The 20,742-nt window shown below is 41.7% G+C and overlaps 1 long non-coding RNA gene across 9 annotated transcripts in view; it reads right to left on the bottom strand.

The window, feature by feature from the left end:
- The window catches only part of LOC147363009 (uncharacterized), a 117,447-nt gene that overhangs the window by 66,808 nt on the left and 29,897 nt on the right, over positions 1-20,742 (bottom strand). For 5 of the 9 annotated variants that reach the window (XR_015136696.1, XR_015136699.1, XR_015136703.1 and 2 more), the window contains exon 1: positions 7,283-7,442. The exons of 3 other annotated variants lie outside the window; for them this stretch is intronic. This is a non-coding gene — a long non-coding RNA (uncharacterized LOC147363009). Of the gene's footprint in view, positions 1-4,364; positions 5,086-7,282; positions 7,443-20,742 lie in introns of those variants that run through there. One more of the 9 variants, XR_015136701.1, reaches the window with a different exon arrangement.

Here is a 20,742-nt window from a genome sequence, read left to right on the forward strand (position 1 = left end):
CGTCAAGCATCATGGTGTGGTGGATGAGGGATTATCAATGGGCTGCATCTCTTGAGGATGACTGAGAATGGTGTGCCAGTATCTTGGCTCAAGGCCAAGAAGGCCATAATCAATAAGCTATGTGTGTCATGGCTGGGGACAGGTAGAATAGACATACTTGCTGAGTATTTATCATCCCTGAGGCCATTATAAACCCTGGAACAAACCCCTGGATCCTGGACAAGAAATAGAGCTAACCTGAGACCATATTTGGTTAAATGCTGGTCAAAATCAATGAGTTTTGCTGACCCTGGTTGCAGAAATAGTTAGCATCCTGGGGCCTCATCATCAGACCCGAGACCTTCACAGGACTCAGAGCAAATCCATGGATGCTGAACTGCCTACTAGGTAGATTCAGCCCCAGACCACTCCTGGTAAACATCTTACCAAAGCTTCAGCAAGGTGGGCTTAGTAGTTGACAACAAAATTACATGGCAAATGTAACCTTTTTTTGTAATTTATTATTAAATGACTTGTGTGTAAACTGTTAAATTTACATCAAGGTGAACATTTAGTCATTTTCCACTAATAATTCTGTTGTATTTTAAGAGCCTCAGGACAACAGTACTTCTTTCAGGTTATATAAGCACAAATGGGTTTCCCCACTAGTTCAGCAGTAAAGAATTTGCATGCAATGGAGGAAACACAGGAGACATGGGTTCAGTCCCTGGGTCAGGGAGATCCCCTGGAGGAGGGCATGGCAATCCACTCCTGTATTCTTGTCTGAAGAATCCTATGGACAGAGGAACCTGGCAGGCTACAGCCCATAGGGTAGCAAAGAGTCAGACATGACTGAAGAGACTGAGCATGCGTGCACAAATCCCTGGGCAAGCAGAACCAACAGGGGTTTCCTTCTAACACCAAGGCCCCTAATGGGCAGACATCACCTTAGGTCACCAGTGTCTACATGGGATACTGAACTGGGGACAAACTAGGTTACCAGTGCCATTTCTCTCCTTAGGGACAGACTGGTACCTACATCACACGTCCCACCAAGCTGGGGAGGACTTCCAAAGACCAGCGGAATCACACATAACACAACAGCACAGCCTGTGCAGCTCAGGCTCCTTCCCCATCCTCTCTAATCCCGGAAAATGGTTATATTACCTTCCAACAGAGACCACCTCAAAATCTTCTCCTACCTCGCCAACCTAAACCCTGATATTACAGTGTTTTCCACAACAGTCAGTCACAGGGAACGTGAAAATCTCCCTCCCTTCCGATCATGGCACAGTCACAGGAGAACATAATCTTTGGATGAGCAAACTTCCTCTTCAAACAAAGGCATACTTCTCCCTGTGCGGCGGGAGACATTTAGCCCCTCTAATATCCCCTGTTGTGGAAGGTGAGCCTTCCAGGCTTCGGTGATGGGGATAATTATAAGGGGATTTGCCGTCAGGACCTGCAGGTGGGAAGGAGGGAGGGCAGGAGGAGAAAAAGCGAAAATCCAGACAGTTTTTTCATGTCAAGGAGACACCTTTGTGCTCAAAATGAGCGCAGCTTCTTGATTACTGACCTCCTCCTCACAGAAAAAGTCTCCTTGTTTGTGAAAAGGTGCTTGTAACTATGGTTCCCACAGCCTGAAATGTTGGAACGTCTTAGAGATGGTACCACTTCTCAGGCCATGCCACAGCAGTGTGATGCCAGGCAGGCATTCTCACAATCTCTGCTATCTTTTACTTCACATTGTCATGCAAACAGCCAAGGTACATGCTGACAGTCACTTTACATGTAAAGATATTTATACATGCAAAAAAAAAAAACAGAAAGCCTACTGCTTGGAGCATCTGGGCACCCACCAGTTCATCAGCTTCAACGACCGAGCCACTCAGAAGCCTGCTTTCAAGGGCAAAGTATCAGAGAAGAGGAGAGATGTAAAAGACAAGAAGGCATCTGACTGCCGTCTAAGGTGAAAGTCTCGGTGGACAGGCACATTTCCAGTTCAGTGATCTGAGCTGGAAACCAGGGCATGGGCTGTTCAAAAGAGCTTGTACAGAGCCATATGCTCCAGTGAGCAAAGGGACACCCTGCCCTTGTCTAAGCGCGTGGCGAGATTCTGTCAGCCTCTCCACCACCTGGAACTTTTGCAGCACCTGGGTAGATGGCGGGGCACCACTCCCCATGAGGAAAAGAGTGAGACTCTATTCATGGAACATAACACTAGATGCATTTCAAAATGTACTAAGTGGAAACAGTGTCAGACTTTATTTTTCTGGGCTCCAAAATCACGGCGGATGGTGACTGCAGCCATGAAATTAAAAGACACTTACTCCTTGGAAGGAAAGTTATGACCAACCTAGATAGTATGTTCAAAAGCAGAGACATTACTTTGCCAACAAAGGTTTGTCTAGTCAAGGCTATGGTTTTTCCTGTGGTCATGTATGGATGTGAGAGTTGGACTGTGAAGAAGGCTGAGCACCAAAGAATTGATGCTTTTGAACTGTGGTGTTGGAGAAGACTGTTGAGAGTCCCTTGGACTGCAAGGAGATCCAACCAGTCCATTCTGAAAGAGATCAGCCCTGGGATTTCTTTGAAAGGACTGATGCTAAAGCTGAAACTCCAGTACTTTGGCCACCTCATGCGAAGAGCTGACTCATTGGAAAAGACTCTGATGCTGGGAGGGATTGGGGGCAGGAACACAAGGGGACGACAGAGGATGAGATGGCTGGATGGCATCACTGACTCAATGGACTTGAGTCTGGGTGAACTCCCGGAGTTGGTGATGGACAGGGAGGCCTGGCGTGCTGCGATTCATGGGGTCGCAAAGAGTCGGACACGACTGAGTGACTGATCTGATCTGATCTGATCTCTATATTCCTTTATTTTGGTTGATTGGTTGGTTAATTTAACTTACCCTCTTTATATCCCCTTGTAACCAGATGTCAAGCCCCTCAGTGGGAAAAAGCAAAAAGGAAAGATGATTCTTCAAAGGATAGTAGGTTAGGGTATGTTATTTCTTAAGGAAAGCAATGTGGAATAATAACTTGCAATGGTTTTGTCTATGGTACTCAGAATAAAAATACATTTGGCCTCTGTTCTCAGAAGAACCATCTCCCTGAGCCCTGCATCTCAGGAAAGGGATTGAACTTCACACTTTTCCCTGCATGTCCAGACTACTCTGCTTCCAAGATGTTAGCTGAGCAATGAAGTGATCAGGAAGGAAGGAGAACCACTAACATCATTAAACTTTTGCTATTTTATTACATACTTTGAAATACATTCAATTTCCTGTAGTTCTGTTTTTTAAAGATTACTCACAAACGCACAGTATTTAGCAACACAAAGAATGTGAACTCGCAGTTCCCTTTCCCTTGTGTGCACAGCCTGAAGGACAGAGTGCTCCAGGGCACAGGGGACTTGGTCCCCTGAGCAGACGGGGGACTGCAGGGTGTGGAGAGACATGCCCAAAGTCAAACAGGCAGTTCTGACACTGGAGCTAAAAACCTCACCGAAATGCGTGAACTCAAAAGTAAAGGAAAAAAGAAGAAACAAAGGCAGCTTTAAAAGACAGAAAGGAGAGGATGGAGAAAAGGGGAGAAAGATCCTAGAGCCTTTGAATTTTTTCCTATTCTTGCCAGCCTTTCTCTTGCTTAAGCCGCTGGGAAAGTAAGCGGCGGTGGGGGTGCGGGGGGGCAGGTGGGGAGTGGGGAAGGACACAGGACACAGGACGGACTGACATCCTTCCCCGTCTACTATGTCACCCTCCTTGACACAAGTGTCCTTCCTGCCAAACCTTTCTTTCTTCATCTCTCCTTCCCTCCGTCTTCCTCTTCCTCTGAAAAGTTTCTTCTGTGTCTACAGTCCTCTTGTTTCTCTCCACATCTGCTCTTATCCAGTTTTCCTTCAAATTCCATTTCAAAATTAGTTGCTCTTTTCAAAACTGAACATGAGGCTAGACCCAGAATAATCTTCGGAACCATCCACTCCTCTGCACTTTTCCTCCTTTACACCCAGTGTTCCCCCACATGGGTCCCACTCCCCCACAACAAGGGCTTCTCTAGTCTCTAGATTGAAAGTCCACTGTTTGCTGGCCAAGATTTTCCAACAGGGCCCCACCACCAATTAGAATAGATGTTCCCCCCAGACAGGTATCATAAACATATGCTGGGATCAAAGACACTATTAATAATAATACCATTAAACAGGCCCTGGCAGGCTGGGGTTAATCTGGAAACATGCATGCTCATCACACATGAAGCCCATAATACACGATGAGGGAGAATCTTAATTCTCCAACTCGCTAGCCTTCATTTATATTCCAAAGTCTCCACCTCTCTCCCGACAGAATCATTCAGCACAGTAGGATTTTCTCTGCTCAAACTCACCTTCACTTTAAAAGAATAGAAAAGGCTGGGTTTAGCTCTTGTCGCGGGCATCAAGGCTTTTTCTCTTTGACAACTAGCCCGGGGATCTGCAGCTTCATCTCTTCATCTTTTTTTTTTTTTCCCCTGTACACACATATGCAAAACCCACAGCATCTTTATCAGAAGCAACATGTAAGTGATATACATAAGAGTTCACATTGACCTAGCACTGGCTAATCATGCAAGCTAGAATAAGAAGATATTAATTTTTGGCCAATATGGATTAAAATGAGCTGGCCTGCAAGTCAAAAAGAAAAAGACAAATATTGTATATTAATGTATATATATGGAATCTAGAAAAATGGTACTGATAAACCTTTTTGCAGGGCAGCAATAGAGATGCAGGTATAGAAAACAGACTTGTGGACACTGTGGCTGGGAAGGGGAGGGTGGGACAAATTGAGAGAGGAGCATTGAAAGATATACATTCCCATAGGTAAAATAGATGGCCAGTGGGAATTTGCTGTATGACACAGGAAGATGAACCCAGTGTCTGTGACAACTGAGAGAGATGGGATAGGGTAAGGAGTGGGTGGGAGGTTCAGGAGGGAGGGTTCATGTATACCGATGGCTGATTCAGTGGTTGATGTATGGCAGAAACCAATGCAACACTGTAAAACAATTATTCTCCAATTTATAAAATTAATAAACTGAAAAAAATGTTTTGCTTTTGGAAAAAAAAAAAAATACTGAGCTGGCCGCTCCCTGAGAAGAAAGACAGAGGCTGTCTGTCTCACCTCTCATTTGACTTTAATAGAATCTTCCCCACAAAGAAATCAGGCTGGTGACAAAAGCTTGGCTCCATAGCTGCCACCCCTGAAAGCAGCTGCTCTTAGCATCCCTTCCAGCCAGGAGCAGCAGGGTCTGTATGTAATGTCAGTGGGAAGCAAAAACACACCAGCCCACCAACCAACCTGGAGCTGAACCCGCGGAGTCTGCTCTGTCACCTGCAGTTAGCAAATCACACCTGGAATTTCCCTGAACCCAGGCAGGAACCATCTGGGTCAGCCAAAGGGTCCATCTGTTTTCTCTGAGAAACCATCACCTGTTTGGTTTTTTTTAAGCCTACATGGAGCGTCCTTCACCATCCCTAGATTATCTAGAAACATGCCACTCCTCACTCCATTGTCTTCTAATCCTGATTGTGCAAAACTGCAGGTGGCTCCCCTTAACTCCAAGTATGCTGAGAAATTCTTAGATTCAATTCTCAGGACAAAACTCATTCCATTCCTTTTCCTTTTTGAAAGTGCCTTAGCACTACATTTCAGAGTAAATAGAGAGTAAATTAAAGTTAAGCAAAGGACTACTAAAACTCTTGTATCCCTCAAAATAATGATACTATTAAATGTATTACATGCAGGACAAAAATATTCAAGTCATCTGATTCACTGCAGACCTTTTAACTTTAAAGAAGTACTGAATCCAGGGGTTTTTAAGCAGCTCTTTCGCTTTGTGTATAGAGGCGAACTATGATGCAAACTATATTTTCCCATCCAGCCACTCCTTCACAGATATGACCTCAGATTGGTTGTGATCTGCACCACTGCCTTCTGTTTTCCTTTCCCCAAACTAGCTTCACACGAAATACAATCATAGACATAGATTTCCTCTCACTGTATGAAACAGTGGCCATTTATATAGATGAAATATAACTTAAGGTACTGTATTCTTAGACACATCAATCTTTTTATTCATTCACTCACTCATTCATTCATTCATCATTCAACAAGTAAGAATGGAGCCTCTCTTCTCTACCAGATCCAATGTTAGGTGACTGGGATACAGAAATGAAAAAGAATTACCTATCCCTCTCCCATGAAGCTGATATTAATATGTGACTAAAATGAAATTAAAAGATGCTTGCTCCTTGGAAGAAAAGCTATGACCAACCTAGACAGCATATTAAAAAGCAGAGACATTACTTTGCCAACAAAGGTCCGTCTAGTCAAGGCTATGGTTTTTCCAGTAGTCATGTATGAATGTGAGAGTTGGACCATAAAGAAAGCTGAACGAAGAAGAATTAATGCTTTTGAACTGTGGTGTTGGAGAAGACTCTTGAGAGTCCCTCGGACTGAGAGGAGATCCAACCAGTCCATCCTAAAGGAAATCAGTCCTGAATTTTCACTGGAAGGACTGATGCTGAAGCTGAAACTCCAATACTTTGGCCACCTGATGCTGGGACAGATTGAAGGCAAGAAGAGAAAGGGGACGACAGAAGATGAGATGGTTGGATGGCATCACCGACTCAGTAGACATGAGTTTGAGCAAGCTCTGGGAGTTGATGATGGACAGGGAAGCCTGGCATGCTGCAGTCCACGGGGTTGCAAAGAGTCAGACACAACTGAGCAACTGAACTGACCTGAACTGAAAATAACTGCAGATTAGAGTAAGTGACAATGAAAAGATAAACAAGATCTAAGAGACTAACAGACTAACAGTTCAAGTAGTCTTGAACTACATTTAAGGAGGTGGCATTTAAGCAGAGACTGACTAAAAGAATGAGAAGGAACTAAATTCCAGGCTAATTCTGAGCATTGCCTTTTAATTACATTCTAGGGGAGGAGGAGCAAGCATAAAGATCCTGAGGTTGGAAAGAACTTGGTGAGTGCAGGGATTAAAAGCACCATTTGCCTGGTGCATAGTAACCAAGGGGAGAATGGTACAGAAGGAGACAATGCCCACTACTCTGATACAGCTGTGCCCAACTCTCTGCCTGCTCCCGCTTCTGAGGGAAATATGTCAGAATGCAGTCAGGAAGAAAGATGACATAGAGATGGCCTTGAATCTGCTTTAATTTGTAAAAAAAAAAAAAAAAAAAAAGGCCATCACAAACATTGAGACTTTAAACAGCATGGGTAATAATACGGTTTGTGGCATACCTCAGTCCTGAGCATATCACACCATCATCTTGGAACACCATGTTTGAAAATCTGGAGTCCCACAATCCTGGTTGCTAACCCTGGTCCACTCAGGCTCCAGCTGACACATGGTGAGATCTGCTAACAGGACTGATTAAGAAACCACACCTTCACTAAATGCTGCACTAAGTAGCAGTCCTCTGGATATTTACTTAAAGCTCATTAACTGATTGATACTTTATCTAACAAACAACTTGGGCTTAATCCACTTAGAGTCCATTTGCCCAGTAACACAAAAATGAATGTTCTATAGTAGTGCTTTTCAATAAAAAACATAATGTAAGCCACAAGTATGAGCCACCTGTATAATTTTAAATTTTCTAGAAGTCATATTAGAAAAAAAAGTTTTTAAACACAGAAATTAATTTAATAATATATTTAACCAACATATCCAATCATTATAATTTTAACATATAATGAACATTTTTTAAAGTATTAATGAGACATTTTACACTCCCTTTTTTGTACTGTCCTGGAAATTGGGTATATATTCCACTCTCACAGCACATATCAATTCAAACTAGTCACATTTCAAGTGCCTAACAGCCACATGAAGCTCTGGCTACTATAATAGATAATGCACCTCTACAGGGATAATCAAGGGCTTCCCTGGTGGCTCAGTTGTAAAGAATCCACCTGCAATGCAGGAGACTCAGGCTCAGTCCCTGGGTTGGGAAGACTCTCTATAGAGAAGGAAATGACTACCCACTCCAGTATTCTTGCCTAAGAAATCCAATGGACAGAGGAGGCTGGTGGGCTATAGTCCATGGTGTCACAAAAAGAATCAGACACAACTTAGTGACTAAACAATAACAAACAGAGATAATCAGACTTTCAGACATTTGTGCTCTATGAGTTATCTTAAATATAATTGCAAGACAGATGAATTGCAAGGTTAAGAAAAAATAAACAAGGCAGTAAAGAAAGAGCCAGTCCCATGCTTAAAAATCCATTCTGGCTTCTGAGTGTTGATGAAACTTTTAGCTTTCCTGGCTTCCTAAACTATTTTTCATGAAGAATTCATTTAATCATCTATGTATTCACTCACTCAACAAACAGTAACTAAGCACTTTCTATTATCTAAGTACCAGGTGCCAGGGATGCAGACATGAACAAACATAATTCTTGCCCACAAGATGCTCACTATGTAGGTAGGAATCTTTGAACCCAATAAGTAGTCAGCTTCTCAAGTCAATTCCTCAAGACTTCTCCCTCCCCAGCTAGAATCTTGGAGAAACCAATTCTAGTTTTGACTCTTCTACTAAGAAACTCTAAGTCCCAGAGAAAGCATTTTCCCTATCAGAGCCTTTGCTTCCTTTTCTGCAAATTGTGTGAGTTGATCTGAATAACCACTAGCGTCCTTTCAGGCTGAGATGGCAGCTTCAGCCTGAACCCCATTACCCTATTTCTTATCTTAATGATGTTTGGGAACACAGGAGAGCAAGCTGAAGAAAGCCCCTCCCCTAACCCCACCCCCAGGAGAAGACGCAGCTTTGATTTCTTCTGAATCCTTTCCCTCCTGGGCCTTCTGTGGTTGCCAGTGGTCTAGCTTTGTTTTACTTTGCTTTGTTTTAATTACACTCAAAATTAGCAAAACAATCCCCATGATCCACCTAGAAGAGTAATTGGCCCATTTGGTACATCTGACTGTGTGGCGAGACCCCCTTGTCATTATACCAGAGCCCCACATATATTCTGCTCCCAGGTAGATGATGGCTAAGTAACCCAGAGAGCTCATTCAGCCCATCATTAACCTCATTTTGAGACAGCCCCAGAGGCAGTCCTTTAGCCACCGGCACAGCCGGCTGTCAATTGTGTCAAGCCAGTAACATATTAGTTAGCAGGGGAGCAATCCAAAGAGGTAGCCTTACATCCAAATGCCTAAAAGATATTCTGGAATGCAGTAATTATGTCCTGCAGCTGCCAAGGGTGTCCTCTGTGAGTTCACAGATAGGAGTTGTACCATGGAAAGAAGAGGATGGATAACAGCAACCAAGCTGTTAATAACAAACAACAGGTCTTGGTTCGAACTCACCAAACAGTCCTCAACACTTCGGTCATGAGCCACCTTCAGGTTCACACAACTATTCCCAGGAGACTCTGGTCCCCTTAATGTGGGCACTGTGTATTCTGTCCCTGAACACAAGAGATAAGGTGCAAGGGAAAAGGAGAGTAAAGTTAAGAATAAATAATAGGAGAGTTAAGAGGAGAATATTCTTGGTGTTACCATGGATTCTATAGCTCTATTCTTATAAGTGAAATTTCCTAATTTCTAAGTTTTTTTTAAAAAAATGGGCAATTTTCATACTTTTTAATAGCTCATATGTTTGTATTACTAAGCACTATTCCATTGTACATATACCAAAATTTTTTATCCACTCACTTGTTGATAAACATCGAGTTGTTTACAGGTTTGTGCTATTACAAATACTGTGAACATTTGTGTGCAAGAGAGAATGTGGCAAATGTCAGTTAACATTTGGTGAATTTAGGTGACGGGTATGTGGGCTCACCACACTATTGTTGCAACTCCCTCTGTGTTTGAAACTGTTTCAACATAAAAACATGCAAAATGAAGTACAATTCTTACCAAACCTGATTAAAAGACACTTAAAACATTTTTAAACAATTATCATAAGGCAAAGTTGACTTTCACTGTACAGCTTAATGAATTTTAAGACACATAAAAATATGTAACCACTACCACAACTGAATATTCCCATCACTCCAAAAAGAAACCCCTCTGCTATGCCTCTATACTGACACCGTCTCCCTAAACCTAACCCCTGGCAACCACTGATCTCACACTCCAACCATTCTCTCTTCAAGAACGTCACATACATGGAATCATACTGTAGTTAATCTTTGAGACTGGCTGCAGCATGATGTCTTTAAGATGCTGCATAGCATCCACCTGTTGGACACTTGGCATAGTTCCCATTTGGGGCCATTAAGGCTAGAACTTACATAAACATTTGTATACAGGTTTTTGTGTGAGCACAAGTTTCATTTCATTTCTCTAGGAAAAATATACAGGAGCATGATTGCCAGGTCTTTAGTAAGCATATGTCTAACTTTACAAGAAATTGTCAAACTTTCTTTGAACACCTGCCAGAATGGATGTGTGTTCCCAGTTGCCCCACATCTTAATCAGCAATTTGGTGTCGTCAGGCTTTGGTGTGTACTGGTATAGGGTTGTGGTTTTTTAAAACTAAGGCATAGCTGACTTACAATATTATATTAATTTTAAATATAGTGGATAGCTATATTAGGTGTTGTTTTTGCTCTTCGGGATTTCCCTGATAGCTCAGTTGGAAAGGAATCCACCTGCAATGCAGGAGACCCCAGTTCAATTCCTGGATCAGGAAGATCTGCTGGAGAAGGGATAGGCTACCCATTCCAGTATTCTTGGGATTCGCTTGTGCCTCAGCTGGTAAAGAATCTGCCTGCAAATGTGGGAGAGCTGGGTTCAACCCCTGGGTTGGGAAGATCCCCTGGAGAAGGAAAAGGCTACCCACTCCAGTGTTCTGGCCTGGAGAATTCCATGGACTGTATAGATCATGGGGTCGCAAAGAGTTAGACATGACAGCGTCTTTCACTTTACTTTGCTCTTCAGTCTCCAAGTTTTGCCTAACTCTTTTGTGACCCTGTGGACTGTAGCCGACTAGGTTCCTCTATCCATGGGATTTCCCAGGCAAGAATACTGGAGTCAGTTTCCTTGCAGCTCATTTATTTTATACATATCACCTTGTACTTCTTAATCCCCTACCCCTATCTGAGACCCAATTCCCTTCCCTCTGCCCACTGGCAACCACTGGTTTGTTCCATGCTATGAGTTTGTTGCTTTCTCTTTTGTTGTATTCACTTTCTATTATCATTTTCTACATTCCATATATAAGTGATGGAAAGAAAGTGTTAGTCACTCAGTCATGTCTAACTCTTCTTTCTGACACCAGGGATGGTAGCCCACAAGGTTCCTCTGTCCATGGGATTTTCCAGGCAAGAATACTGGAATGTGGTGCCATTTCCTTCTTCAGGAGATCTTCCTGACCCAGGTATTGAACCTGGGTCTCCCGCATTGCACACAGATTCTTTACTGTCTGAGCCAGCAGGGAAGCCCAATATAAATGATAACAAACAGTATTTGTCTTTCTCTGACTTATTTCACTTGGCATAATACTCTCCATCTATGATGTTGCAAATGGTAAAATTCCATTCCTTTTATGACTAATATCCCATTATGTTTTTGTGTGTGTATATACATATACACATCCACATATTATATAATATATATATGTATATACATCTTTATTCATTCAGCAATTGATGGAAACAGGTTGCTTCCACATCCTGGCTATTCCATAATGCTGCTATGAACACTAGGGTGCATGTATCTTTTCAAATTAGTATTTTTCAGTTTCTTCAGATATATAACCAGGAGTGGGATTTCCAGACCATATGCTAGCTCTTAGTTTTTTGAGCAAACTCCATACCGTTTCTCATAGTGGTTCCATTCCATTCCTGTATCAACAACGTAGGAGGTTCCCTTTCCTCCACATCCTCATAAACATCTGTTGTTTGTAGTCTTTTTTGTGATAGCCCTTCTGACAGATGTACAGTGGATATCTCTTTGTGGTTTTGACTTACATTTCCCTGATGATTAGTGATGAACATATTTTCATGTGCCTATTAACCATCTGTATAACTTCTTTGGAAAAATGTCTATTCATTTCTTCTGTCCATTTTAATCAGGCTGTTTGGGGGTTCTTTTTGGTATTGAGATGTATGAGCTGTTTGTATATTTTGAATATTAACTCCTTATTGGAGTTACAAATATTTTACATTTACAAATATTTTCTCCCAGTCAGTAGGTTGTCTTTTCATTTTGTTGATGGTTTCCTTTGTAATGCAAAAGCTTTTAAGCTTAACTAGGTCTCAATTTATCTTTGCTTTTATTGTCTTCACCTTTTCTTGTTGTTGAGTCGCTAAGTCATCTTTGACTCTTTTGGGACCCCATGGGCGGTAGCCTGCCAGGATCCTCTGTCCATGGTATTTCTCAGGCAAGAATATTGGAGTGGGTTGCCATTTTCTTCTCCAGAGGATCTTCCTGACCCAGGGATCGAACCTGCATCTTCTGCATTGCAAGCGGATTCTTTTTACCACTGGGCCACCAGGGAAGCCCTATCTTTCTTTCCCTTAGGAGACAGATCTAAGAAGATATTGCTAAGACTTATGTCAAAGAATGTTCTGCCTATGTTTCTTTCTAGGAGTTTTTATGATTTCTGATCTTACATTTAGGTCTTTAAGCCATTTTTAGTTTATTTTTACATATGGTGTGAGAAAATTGTCTAATTTCATTCATAGTCATCCAGTTTTCCCAGCACCACTTATTGAAGAGACTGTCTTTTCTCCACTGTATATTCTTGCCACCTTTGTCATGGATTAACTGTCCATAAGTGTATGGACTTATTTCTGGGCTCTTTATTCTGTTTCATTGGTCTGTATATCTGTTTTTATGCCAGCATCACACTATTTTGACTGCTATAGCTTTGCAGTATACTCCGAAGTCAGAGAGTATGATGCCTCCAGCTCTATTCTTTTTCCTCAAGGCTGTTTTGGCTAGTCAGGGTCTTTTGTTCTTCTATACAAATTTTAAAATTATTTGTTCTAGTTCTGTGAAAAATGCCATTGGTATTTTGATAGAGATTGTATTGCTAGACTGCCTTGGGTGGTATGGTCATTTAACAATACTATTTCTTGCAATTCATTTATACAGTGTATCTTTCCGTCTGTTTGTGTTACCTTCAATTGCTTTCATCAGTGTCTTCTAGTTTTCTGAGTATGAGTTTTTGGGTTTTTTGGGTTTCTTTTTTTTACCTCTTTCCATCTATCCATCACATGATCAGTTGGTCTGACTCTTTGTGACCCTAAGGACTGTAGCCTGCCAGGTTCTCTGTCCATGGGACTCTCCTGGCAAGAATACTGGATTGGTTGCCATTTCCCCCTCCAGGGGATCTTGTCAACCCGGGGAATGAACCTGTGTCGCTTGCCTTGCAGGTGGATTCTTTACAGTTTGAGCCATCTGGGAAGCCTTTTTACCTCTTTAAGTAGGTTTACTCCTAGGGATTTTATTCCTTTTGATGCAATTTCAAATAAGATTATTGCTTTAATGTCTCGTTCTGATAGTTCATTGATAGTGTATAGAAAAGCAACAGATTTCTGTATATTAATTTTGTATCCTACAACTTTATACTGAATGCATTGGTGAGCTCTAGTAGTTTTTGGTGGCATCTTTAGGATTTTCTTTGAACAGTATATTGCCATCGTCAGTGACAGTTTTAATCTTTCTTTCCAATTTGGATTCCTTTTATTTATTTTCCTTGTCTGCAATGTGGCTTCCAATAATATGCTGAATAGAAACAGTGAGAGTGGGCATACTTGTCTTTTTCCTGATCTTAGAGGAAACGCTTTCAGCTTTTCACCATTGAATATGATGTTAGCTGTGGGCTTAATACATATGACCTTTATTATGTTGAGATATATTCCTCTATACACACTTTCTGCACAGCTATTTTCATAAATAAATGTTTAAATTTGTCAAAAGCTTTTTCTGCATCTATTGAGATCATCATATGATTTTTATTCTTCAGTCTGTTAATGTGGTATATCATGTTGACTGACTTGCAAATACTGAACCATCTTTCATCCATGGGATAAACATGATCGTGATGTATGATCCCTTTAATATATTGTTGAATATGGTTTGCTAATATTGGTTGAGGATTTTTGCATTTGTGTTCATCAGTGATATTGACCTGTATTTTTTTTTTGTGTGTGATAACTTTGTCTTGGTATCAGAGTGATGGTGGCCTTCTAGAATGAGTTCAGAAGCATTTCTTACTGTGTCATTTAAAGTCAGTATTTCCTTATTGATTTTCTGTCTGGACAACCTGCCCATTGATGTAAGTGTTGTGTTAAAGTTCTCAAATACTATTTTGTTACTGTCAATTTCTCCCTTTATGTCTGTTAATATTTGCTTTATGTATTTTGATGCTCCAATTTTGGGTGAATATATACTTATAATTATTATATATTCTTCTTAGATTGGTTCCTTTATCATTATGTAATGTCATTCTTTGTCTCTTATTACAGTCTTTGTTTTAACTACTGCTACCTGGCTTTGATTTTCATTTACATGGAATACCTTTTTCTATACCCTCACTTTCAGTCTCTGTGTATCTTTAGATCTGAAGTAAGTCTTTTGTATGCAGCATATATGTGGGTCTCGTGTCCATTCAGCCACTTTATATCTTTGACTAGAGTATTAACTCCATTTACATTTAAAGTAATTACTGTCATTTTGTTCATTGTTTTGGGGTTGCTTTGTGGTTATTTATTTCCTTTCTTTTATTCTTTTCCCTTGTTATTTCATGTCTATATTTAAAGTTACATTTGAATTCCTTTTTCTTTTTTGTGTATTTATGACCAGCCTAGACAGCATATTAAAAAGCAGAGACATTACTTTGCCAACAAAGGTCTGTCTAGTCAAGGCTATGGTTTTTCCAGTGGTCATGTATGGATGTGAGAGTTGGACTGTGAAGAAAGCTGAGCATGGAAGAATTGATGCTTTTGAAGTGTGGTGTTGGAGAAGACTCTTGAGAGTCCCTTGAACTGCAAGGAAATCCAACCAGTCCATCCTAAAGGAGATCAATCCTGGGTGTTCACTGGAAGGACTGATGTTGAGGCTGAAACTCCAATACTTTGGCCACCTGATATGAAGAGCTGACTCATTGGAAAAGACCCTGATGCTGGGAAAGATTGAGGGCAGGAGGAGAAGGGGATGACAGAGGATGAGATGGTTGGATGGCATCATCGACTCGATGGACATGGGTTTCAGTGGACTTCGGGAGTTGGTGATGGACAGGGAGGCCTGGTGTGCTGCGGTTTATGGGGTCACAAAGAGTCCGACACGACCGAGCGACTGAACTGAACTGAACTGATTAGAGATTTTTGGTTTGTGGTTACCATGAGATTTATATATTACAGTCAATATATATACATGACTGTTTTAAGTTGCTGATCTCTTAATGTCAAACACATTTTAACAACCCTGAGTTTGTACTCTCTTCCCCTCACCATTACTGTTTTTGACATTACATTGTACATCTAATTGTTTTATGTATCCCTTAACTGCTTATTGTGGTTATGGACGATTTTACTACTTTTGTCTTTTAACCTTCCTACTAGCTTTACATATGAATCATTTATATCTCTGCAGCATATTTGCCTTTTCCAATAAATTTTTCCTTTTGTAATTTTATTTCCAGCTGTTGCTTTTTCTTTTTCACTTAGAGAAGGCCCTTTATTTTTTATAGCACTGGCTTGGTAGTACTGAACACTTTCAGTTTTTACATATGTGTAAATCTTTTTCTCTCTCCATCAGGTCTGAATGAGAAAGAATCTTGTCAGGTAGAATATTCTTTGCTGCTGTTTAGTCTCTAGGCTGTGTCCAACTCTTCAACATCCCGTGGACTAGAGCATGCCAGGCTCTTCTGTTCTCCACTGTCTCCTGGAGTTTGATCAAATCAGTGATGCTATCCAACCATCTCACCCTCTGCCATCCCCTTTTCCTTTTGCCTTCAATCTTTCCCAGCTTCAGGGTCTTTTCCAATGAGTCAGCTCTTCACATCAAATGGCCAAAGTACTGGAGCTTCAGCATCAGTCCTTCCAACAAATATTTAGGGTTGCTTTCCTTTAGGATTGACTCTTTTGATCTTTTTGCAGTCCAAGGAACTCTCAAGAGTCTTCTTCAGTACCACAATTTGAAAGCATCAATTCTCAGCCTTTATGGTTCAACTCTCATATTTGTACATGACTACTGGAAAAGCCATAGCTTTAACTAGATGAATCTTTGTTGGCAAAGTAATGTCTCTGCTTTTTAATATGTCTTATAGGTTTATCATAGCTTTTCTTCCAAGGAGCAAGCACCTTTTAATTTCACTTATGCAGTCACTGTTCACAGTGATTTTGGAGCCCCCAAAATAAAATCTGTCACTACTTCTACTTTTTCCCCTTCTATCTGCTGTGAAACAATGGGACCAGATGCCATGACCTTAGTTTTTTGAATGTTGAGCTTCAAGCCAACTTTTTCACCGTCCTTTTTCACCCTCATCAAAAGGTTCTTTAGTTCCTCTTCACTTTCTGCCATTCAAGTGGTATCATCTGCATTTCTGAGGTTGTTGACATTTTCCCCCAGCAATCTTGTTTCCAGTTTGCGATTCAGCTAGCCTTGCATTTTGCATAATGTACACCAGGGAAGCCCAAAGTATTCTTGGTTGTAGGCTTTTCCTTTGCATCACTTTAAACATACTCCCTTCTGTCCTGCAGAGTTTCTGCTGAAAAGTTAGCTGATAGTCTTATGGGAATTCCCTTGCATATGACTTGTTGCTTTTTCCTTGCTACTTTTATTTTCTAATTAATTTACCTGGCTGCACTGGGCTTAATTTGTGGCATGCAGGATCTCTAGTTGCGGCATGCAGGCTATTAGTCACGGCATTCAGGATCTAGTTCCCCTCAGATCAGATCAGATTAGATCAGTCGCTCAGTCATGTCCGACTCTTTGCGACCCCATGAATCGCAGCACGCCAGGCCTCCCTGTCCATCACCAACTCCCAGAGTTCACCCAGACTCACGTCCATCAAGTCAGTGATGCCATCCAGCCATCTCATCCTCTGTCGTCCCCTTCTCCTCCTGCCCCCAATCCCTCCCAGCATCAAAGTCTTTTCCAATGAGTCAACTCTTCGCATGAGGTGGCCAAAGTACTGGAGTTTCAGCTTTAGCATCATTCCTTCCAAAGAAATCCCAGGGCTGATCTCCTTCAGAATGGACTGGTTGGATCTCCTTGCAGTCCAAGGGACTCTCAAGAGTCTTCTCCAACACCACAGTTCAAAAGCATCAATTCTTTGGTGCTCAGCCTTCTTCACAGTCCAACTCTCACATCCATACATGACCACTGGAAAAACCATCAAACCCAGACCCCCTGCATTGAGAGCACAGTGTCTTAACCACTGGACCACCAGGGAAGTTCCACCCATGCTGCTTTCAATATTCTCTCTTTATCTTTAATTTCTGACATTTTAATGTGAATGTGTCTTGGTGTGGTCCTCTTTGGCATTATCCTATTTGGGACCCTGTAACTCCTGAACTTGGATGTCTGTTTCCTCTCTCAGGTTAGGGAGATATTCAAATATTACATCATCAAATATGTTATTTGCTCCTTTCTCACTTCTCCATCTGGGACCCATATAATGCAAATGTTAGTGCACTTAATGTTGCCCCATATGTCTCTCAAACGGCGCCCACTTCTTTTTATTCTTTTTTCTGTCCAGAGTCCATAATTGCCACTATTCTATCTTCCAGCTTGCTGATCTGTTCCTCTATATCAGCCTATTGTTGATTGCTCCTAGTGTGCGTTTCACTTCCGTTACTGTTTTCTTCACCTCTGGTTGTTCTCTACATTTTCTAAGTTTTTGTTAAACTTCTTAACTTCTTACTCTGTTCATCCATTCTTCTCCTGAGTTCTTTGTTCATCTTACAACCATTAACTTGAACTCTTTCTCAGGTAGATTGCCTATATCCACTTCACTTGTTCTTTTTCTGGTGTTTTATCTTAGCCTTCATTTGGAACTTATTCCTCTGTCATCTCATTTTGTCTAACTTGCTGTTTTTTGTTTCTCTGTATAGGGTAGTGTGTGTTAGTTAGTTGCTCAGCCATGTCTGACTCTTTGCAAGCCCATGGACTGGTAGCCCACCAGGCTCCTCTGTCCATGGAATTCTCCAGCAAAAATAATGGAGTGGGCTGTCATTTCCTTTTCCACTGTATAGGATAGGTTGGTTACATCTCTCAACCTTGGAGAGAGATGTGGCCTTTCATAGGAGATGTCCCAGTATTCCAGCAGCACACTGCCCTTATCACCAGAGCTACATGCTCTAAGCATGATCCCTATGTGGGCTACTTGGGTCCTTCTGTTGTGGTGGGCTGACTACTGTGGGTAGTCTGGGATGTGTTACTGATCCCTGGTCTGGTTGATCACCAGGCTGCCTTCTGTAAAGGCTGCCAGCCACCAGGTGCATACAATGACTGGCTGCAGAATCCGGCAGTAGGAAGAGGATAAACTTACTGGTTGGTATAGTCAAGGTCCAGATAATCCCAGGGCTGGTTTCCTCTCACCAGTGAGTTAAGTCACCACCTGGGGCTAGAACAGGTCCACTAGCAGGCAAAGCTGGGTCCTAGAGTCTGGCTGCAGGGCCCAGGGGTCCCAGAGCTGGTGTGGAATTGCTGGTAAGCGGGGTCGGTTTCTGATATATCTGGCTATGGGCCTGGGATGTCTCAAAATTTCTGTTGGCCTGCTAGTGGGCAGGGACAGGGCCCTGTCAATCCCAGGGCTAATGCTAGCCTGGGTAAGTGGTTGGGTCCGCAGGTAAGTGGATTGGGCCTACAGGATGTGGTGCTGTGGTTGTCTTGGGGCTGATGTCCACCCACTGTTGGGTCAGGCTAGTCCCAAGGCTAGAGCACGGTTACTGGTGGGCAGGGCTAGGGGTTCTCAGGCTGGTGCCTGTGGATTCTGAGTATAACAACAAAAACTGAGAAGCTTGATCCACCCAAATTTCCAGTTATTAATGAACAACAGTGATCCTTCAATGAAACTTAGAATCAAAATATGTATTTGGAACAATCACTCCATGCAGTCCACTAAGATACACCATCAAAAAGCCAGAATAATTTTCTACCTGCAGAGCATTAAGTTGGACTTGTCCTTTTGTCTGCTCTTCTAGACATGTACCAGGTAGACAGAAAGACGGATAGAGAGAAAGAAAGAAAGAGATGCAGCCTTATAAAAATCAGTTATAACTGCCCCTTTAATGCAAGGCATTTGAAAACTAAATGGTCACTGAATCACAACTGAATATCCTGTCTTTTGGGGCTTCAGTAACTACATGACAATTTGCCAGGACCTAAGGCAAGAAAGATGCAGCTTTTACCATGCTCCTCTCTTGTTTAGCTTTTTATTAAGATTCCCACTTTTATTACATGTAATGGAGGTTGGTTTCATTACTGCCAATCTGCAAGCTACTACAGTCACTCTGGGAGACATTAGCCTGTCACCACTGAACTAGCTGGGTCACAGAATTCTGCAATACGTCTCACTTTTTAGCTTTAAGAACAACAAAAAAAAATTAACCACCGAGAGAAAACAGCATTACCTGACTTTCAACATCACCCCAGGACAACAGCAGCGAAAAATTGACGTGACCCACTGCCTGCAGAGGTGCAATACCATGACCAGAGGCCACATCCACTTGGCAGATCCAAAGAAACTTTCCAAAGAAACTACCACCACTGAACTTGAAGCTGGTCAGAAGTGCCCTCTAAGAAGACATATGTTGAACAAGACTATTATGACAAGAAAAGTCATTATTCCACCGTGGAAAAATGATGCCACTGTTGCTTAATATGAGTATAATTAGAAAGAAAGAAAGAAAAACGCCAAAATATAGATGATTATTAGCTTAGGGATACTATATTACAGTTACTTTTTCATTATTTATTTTTTGCTTGTCTGTGTTTTCTAAATTTTCTGTAATGAAAAGATTAAAACATTACTTTTATAAGGTTAAAAATTTTAATAATGATAATAGCCACTGGAACTCATTTTGGCAACAAGCTAACCAAGTCACATATAAGCCTTGAATAAATTAAAGAGGCAAGACTGTGTCTGAGCTTGTGAAAGCGTGGCTAAAAACTTCATTTTTTTGAGCTATATATATCAGGCATGTACTAAATGGCAGAAGGGTTTCCCAGGTGGCTCACTGGTAAAGAATTCTCTTGCAAAGCAGGAGATGTGGGTTCAATCCCTGGGTTAGAAAGATCCCCTGGAAAAGAAAATGCACCCCCTCCAGTATTCTTGCTTGAGAAATTCCAAGGGCAGAGAAGCCTGACAGGCTACAGTCCATGGGGTCACAAAGAGTTGGACATGACACAGTGACTCAACAACAAACGGCAGATACTGCTCCTAGTGGTGAGAAGACAGTATTAAACAAGGTAAGCAAGGTCCCTTGCGGGAGCAGAGGAAAGACAATAAAATACACTCCCTAAATGTCAGGTAGTTCTAAGTGCAATGGTAAAGACAAGGTAGGTGCTGGGATAGAGAGTGACTAGGGATGCAGTCCATGGGGTCGCTAAGAGTCGGATACGACTGAGCGACTTCACTTTCACTTTTCACTTTCATGCACTGGAGAAGGAAATGGCACCCCACTCCAGTGTTCTTGCCTGGAGAATCCCAGGGAGTGGGGAGCCTGGTGGGCTGCCATCTATGGGGTTGCACAGAGTCGGACACGACTGAAGTGACTTAGCAGCAGCA

This window comes from Bos grunniens, chromosome 11 (assembly GCF_055505025.1).
Source record: "Bos grunniens cultivar Pamir isolate PY7600 chromosome 11, Bosgru_T2T1.0, whole genome shotgun sequence".
NCBI lineage: Eukaryota > Metazoa > Chordata > Mammalia > Artiodactyla > Bovidae > Bos > Bos grunniens.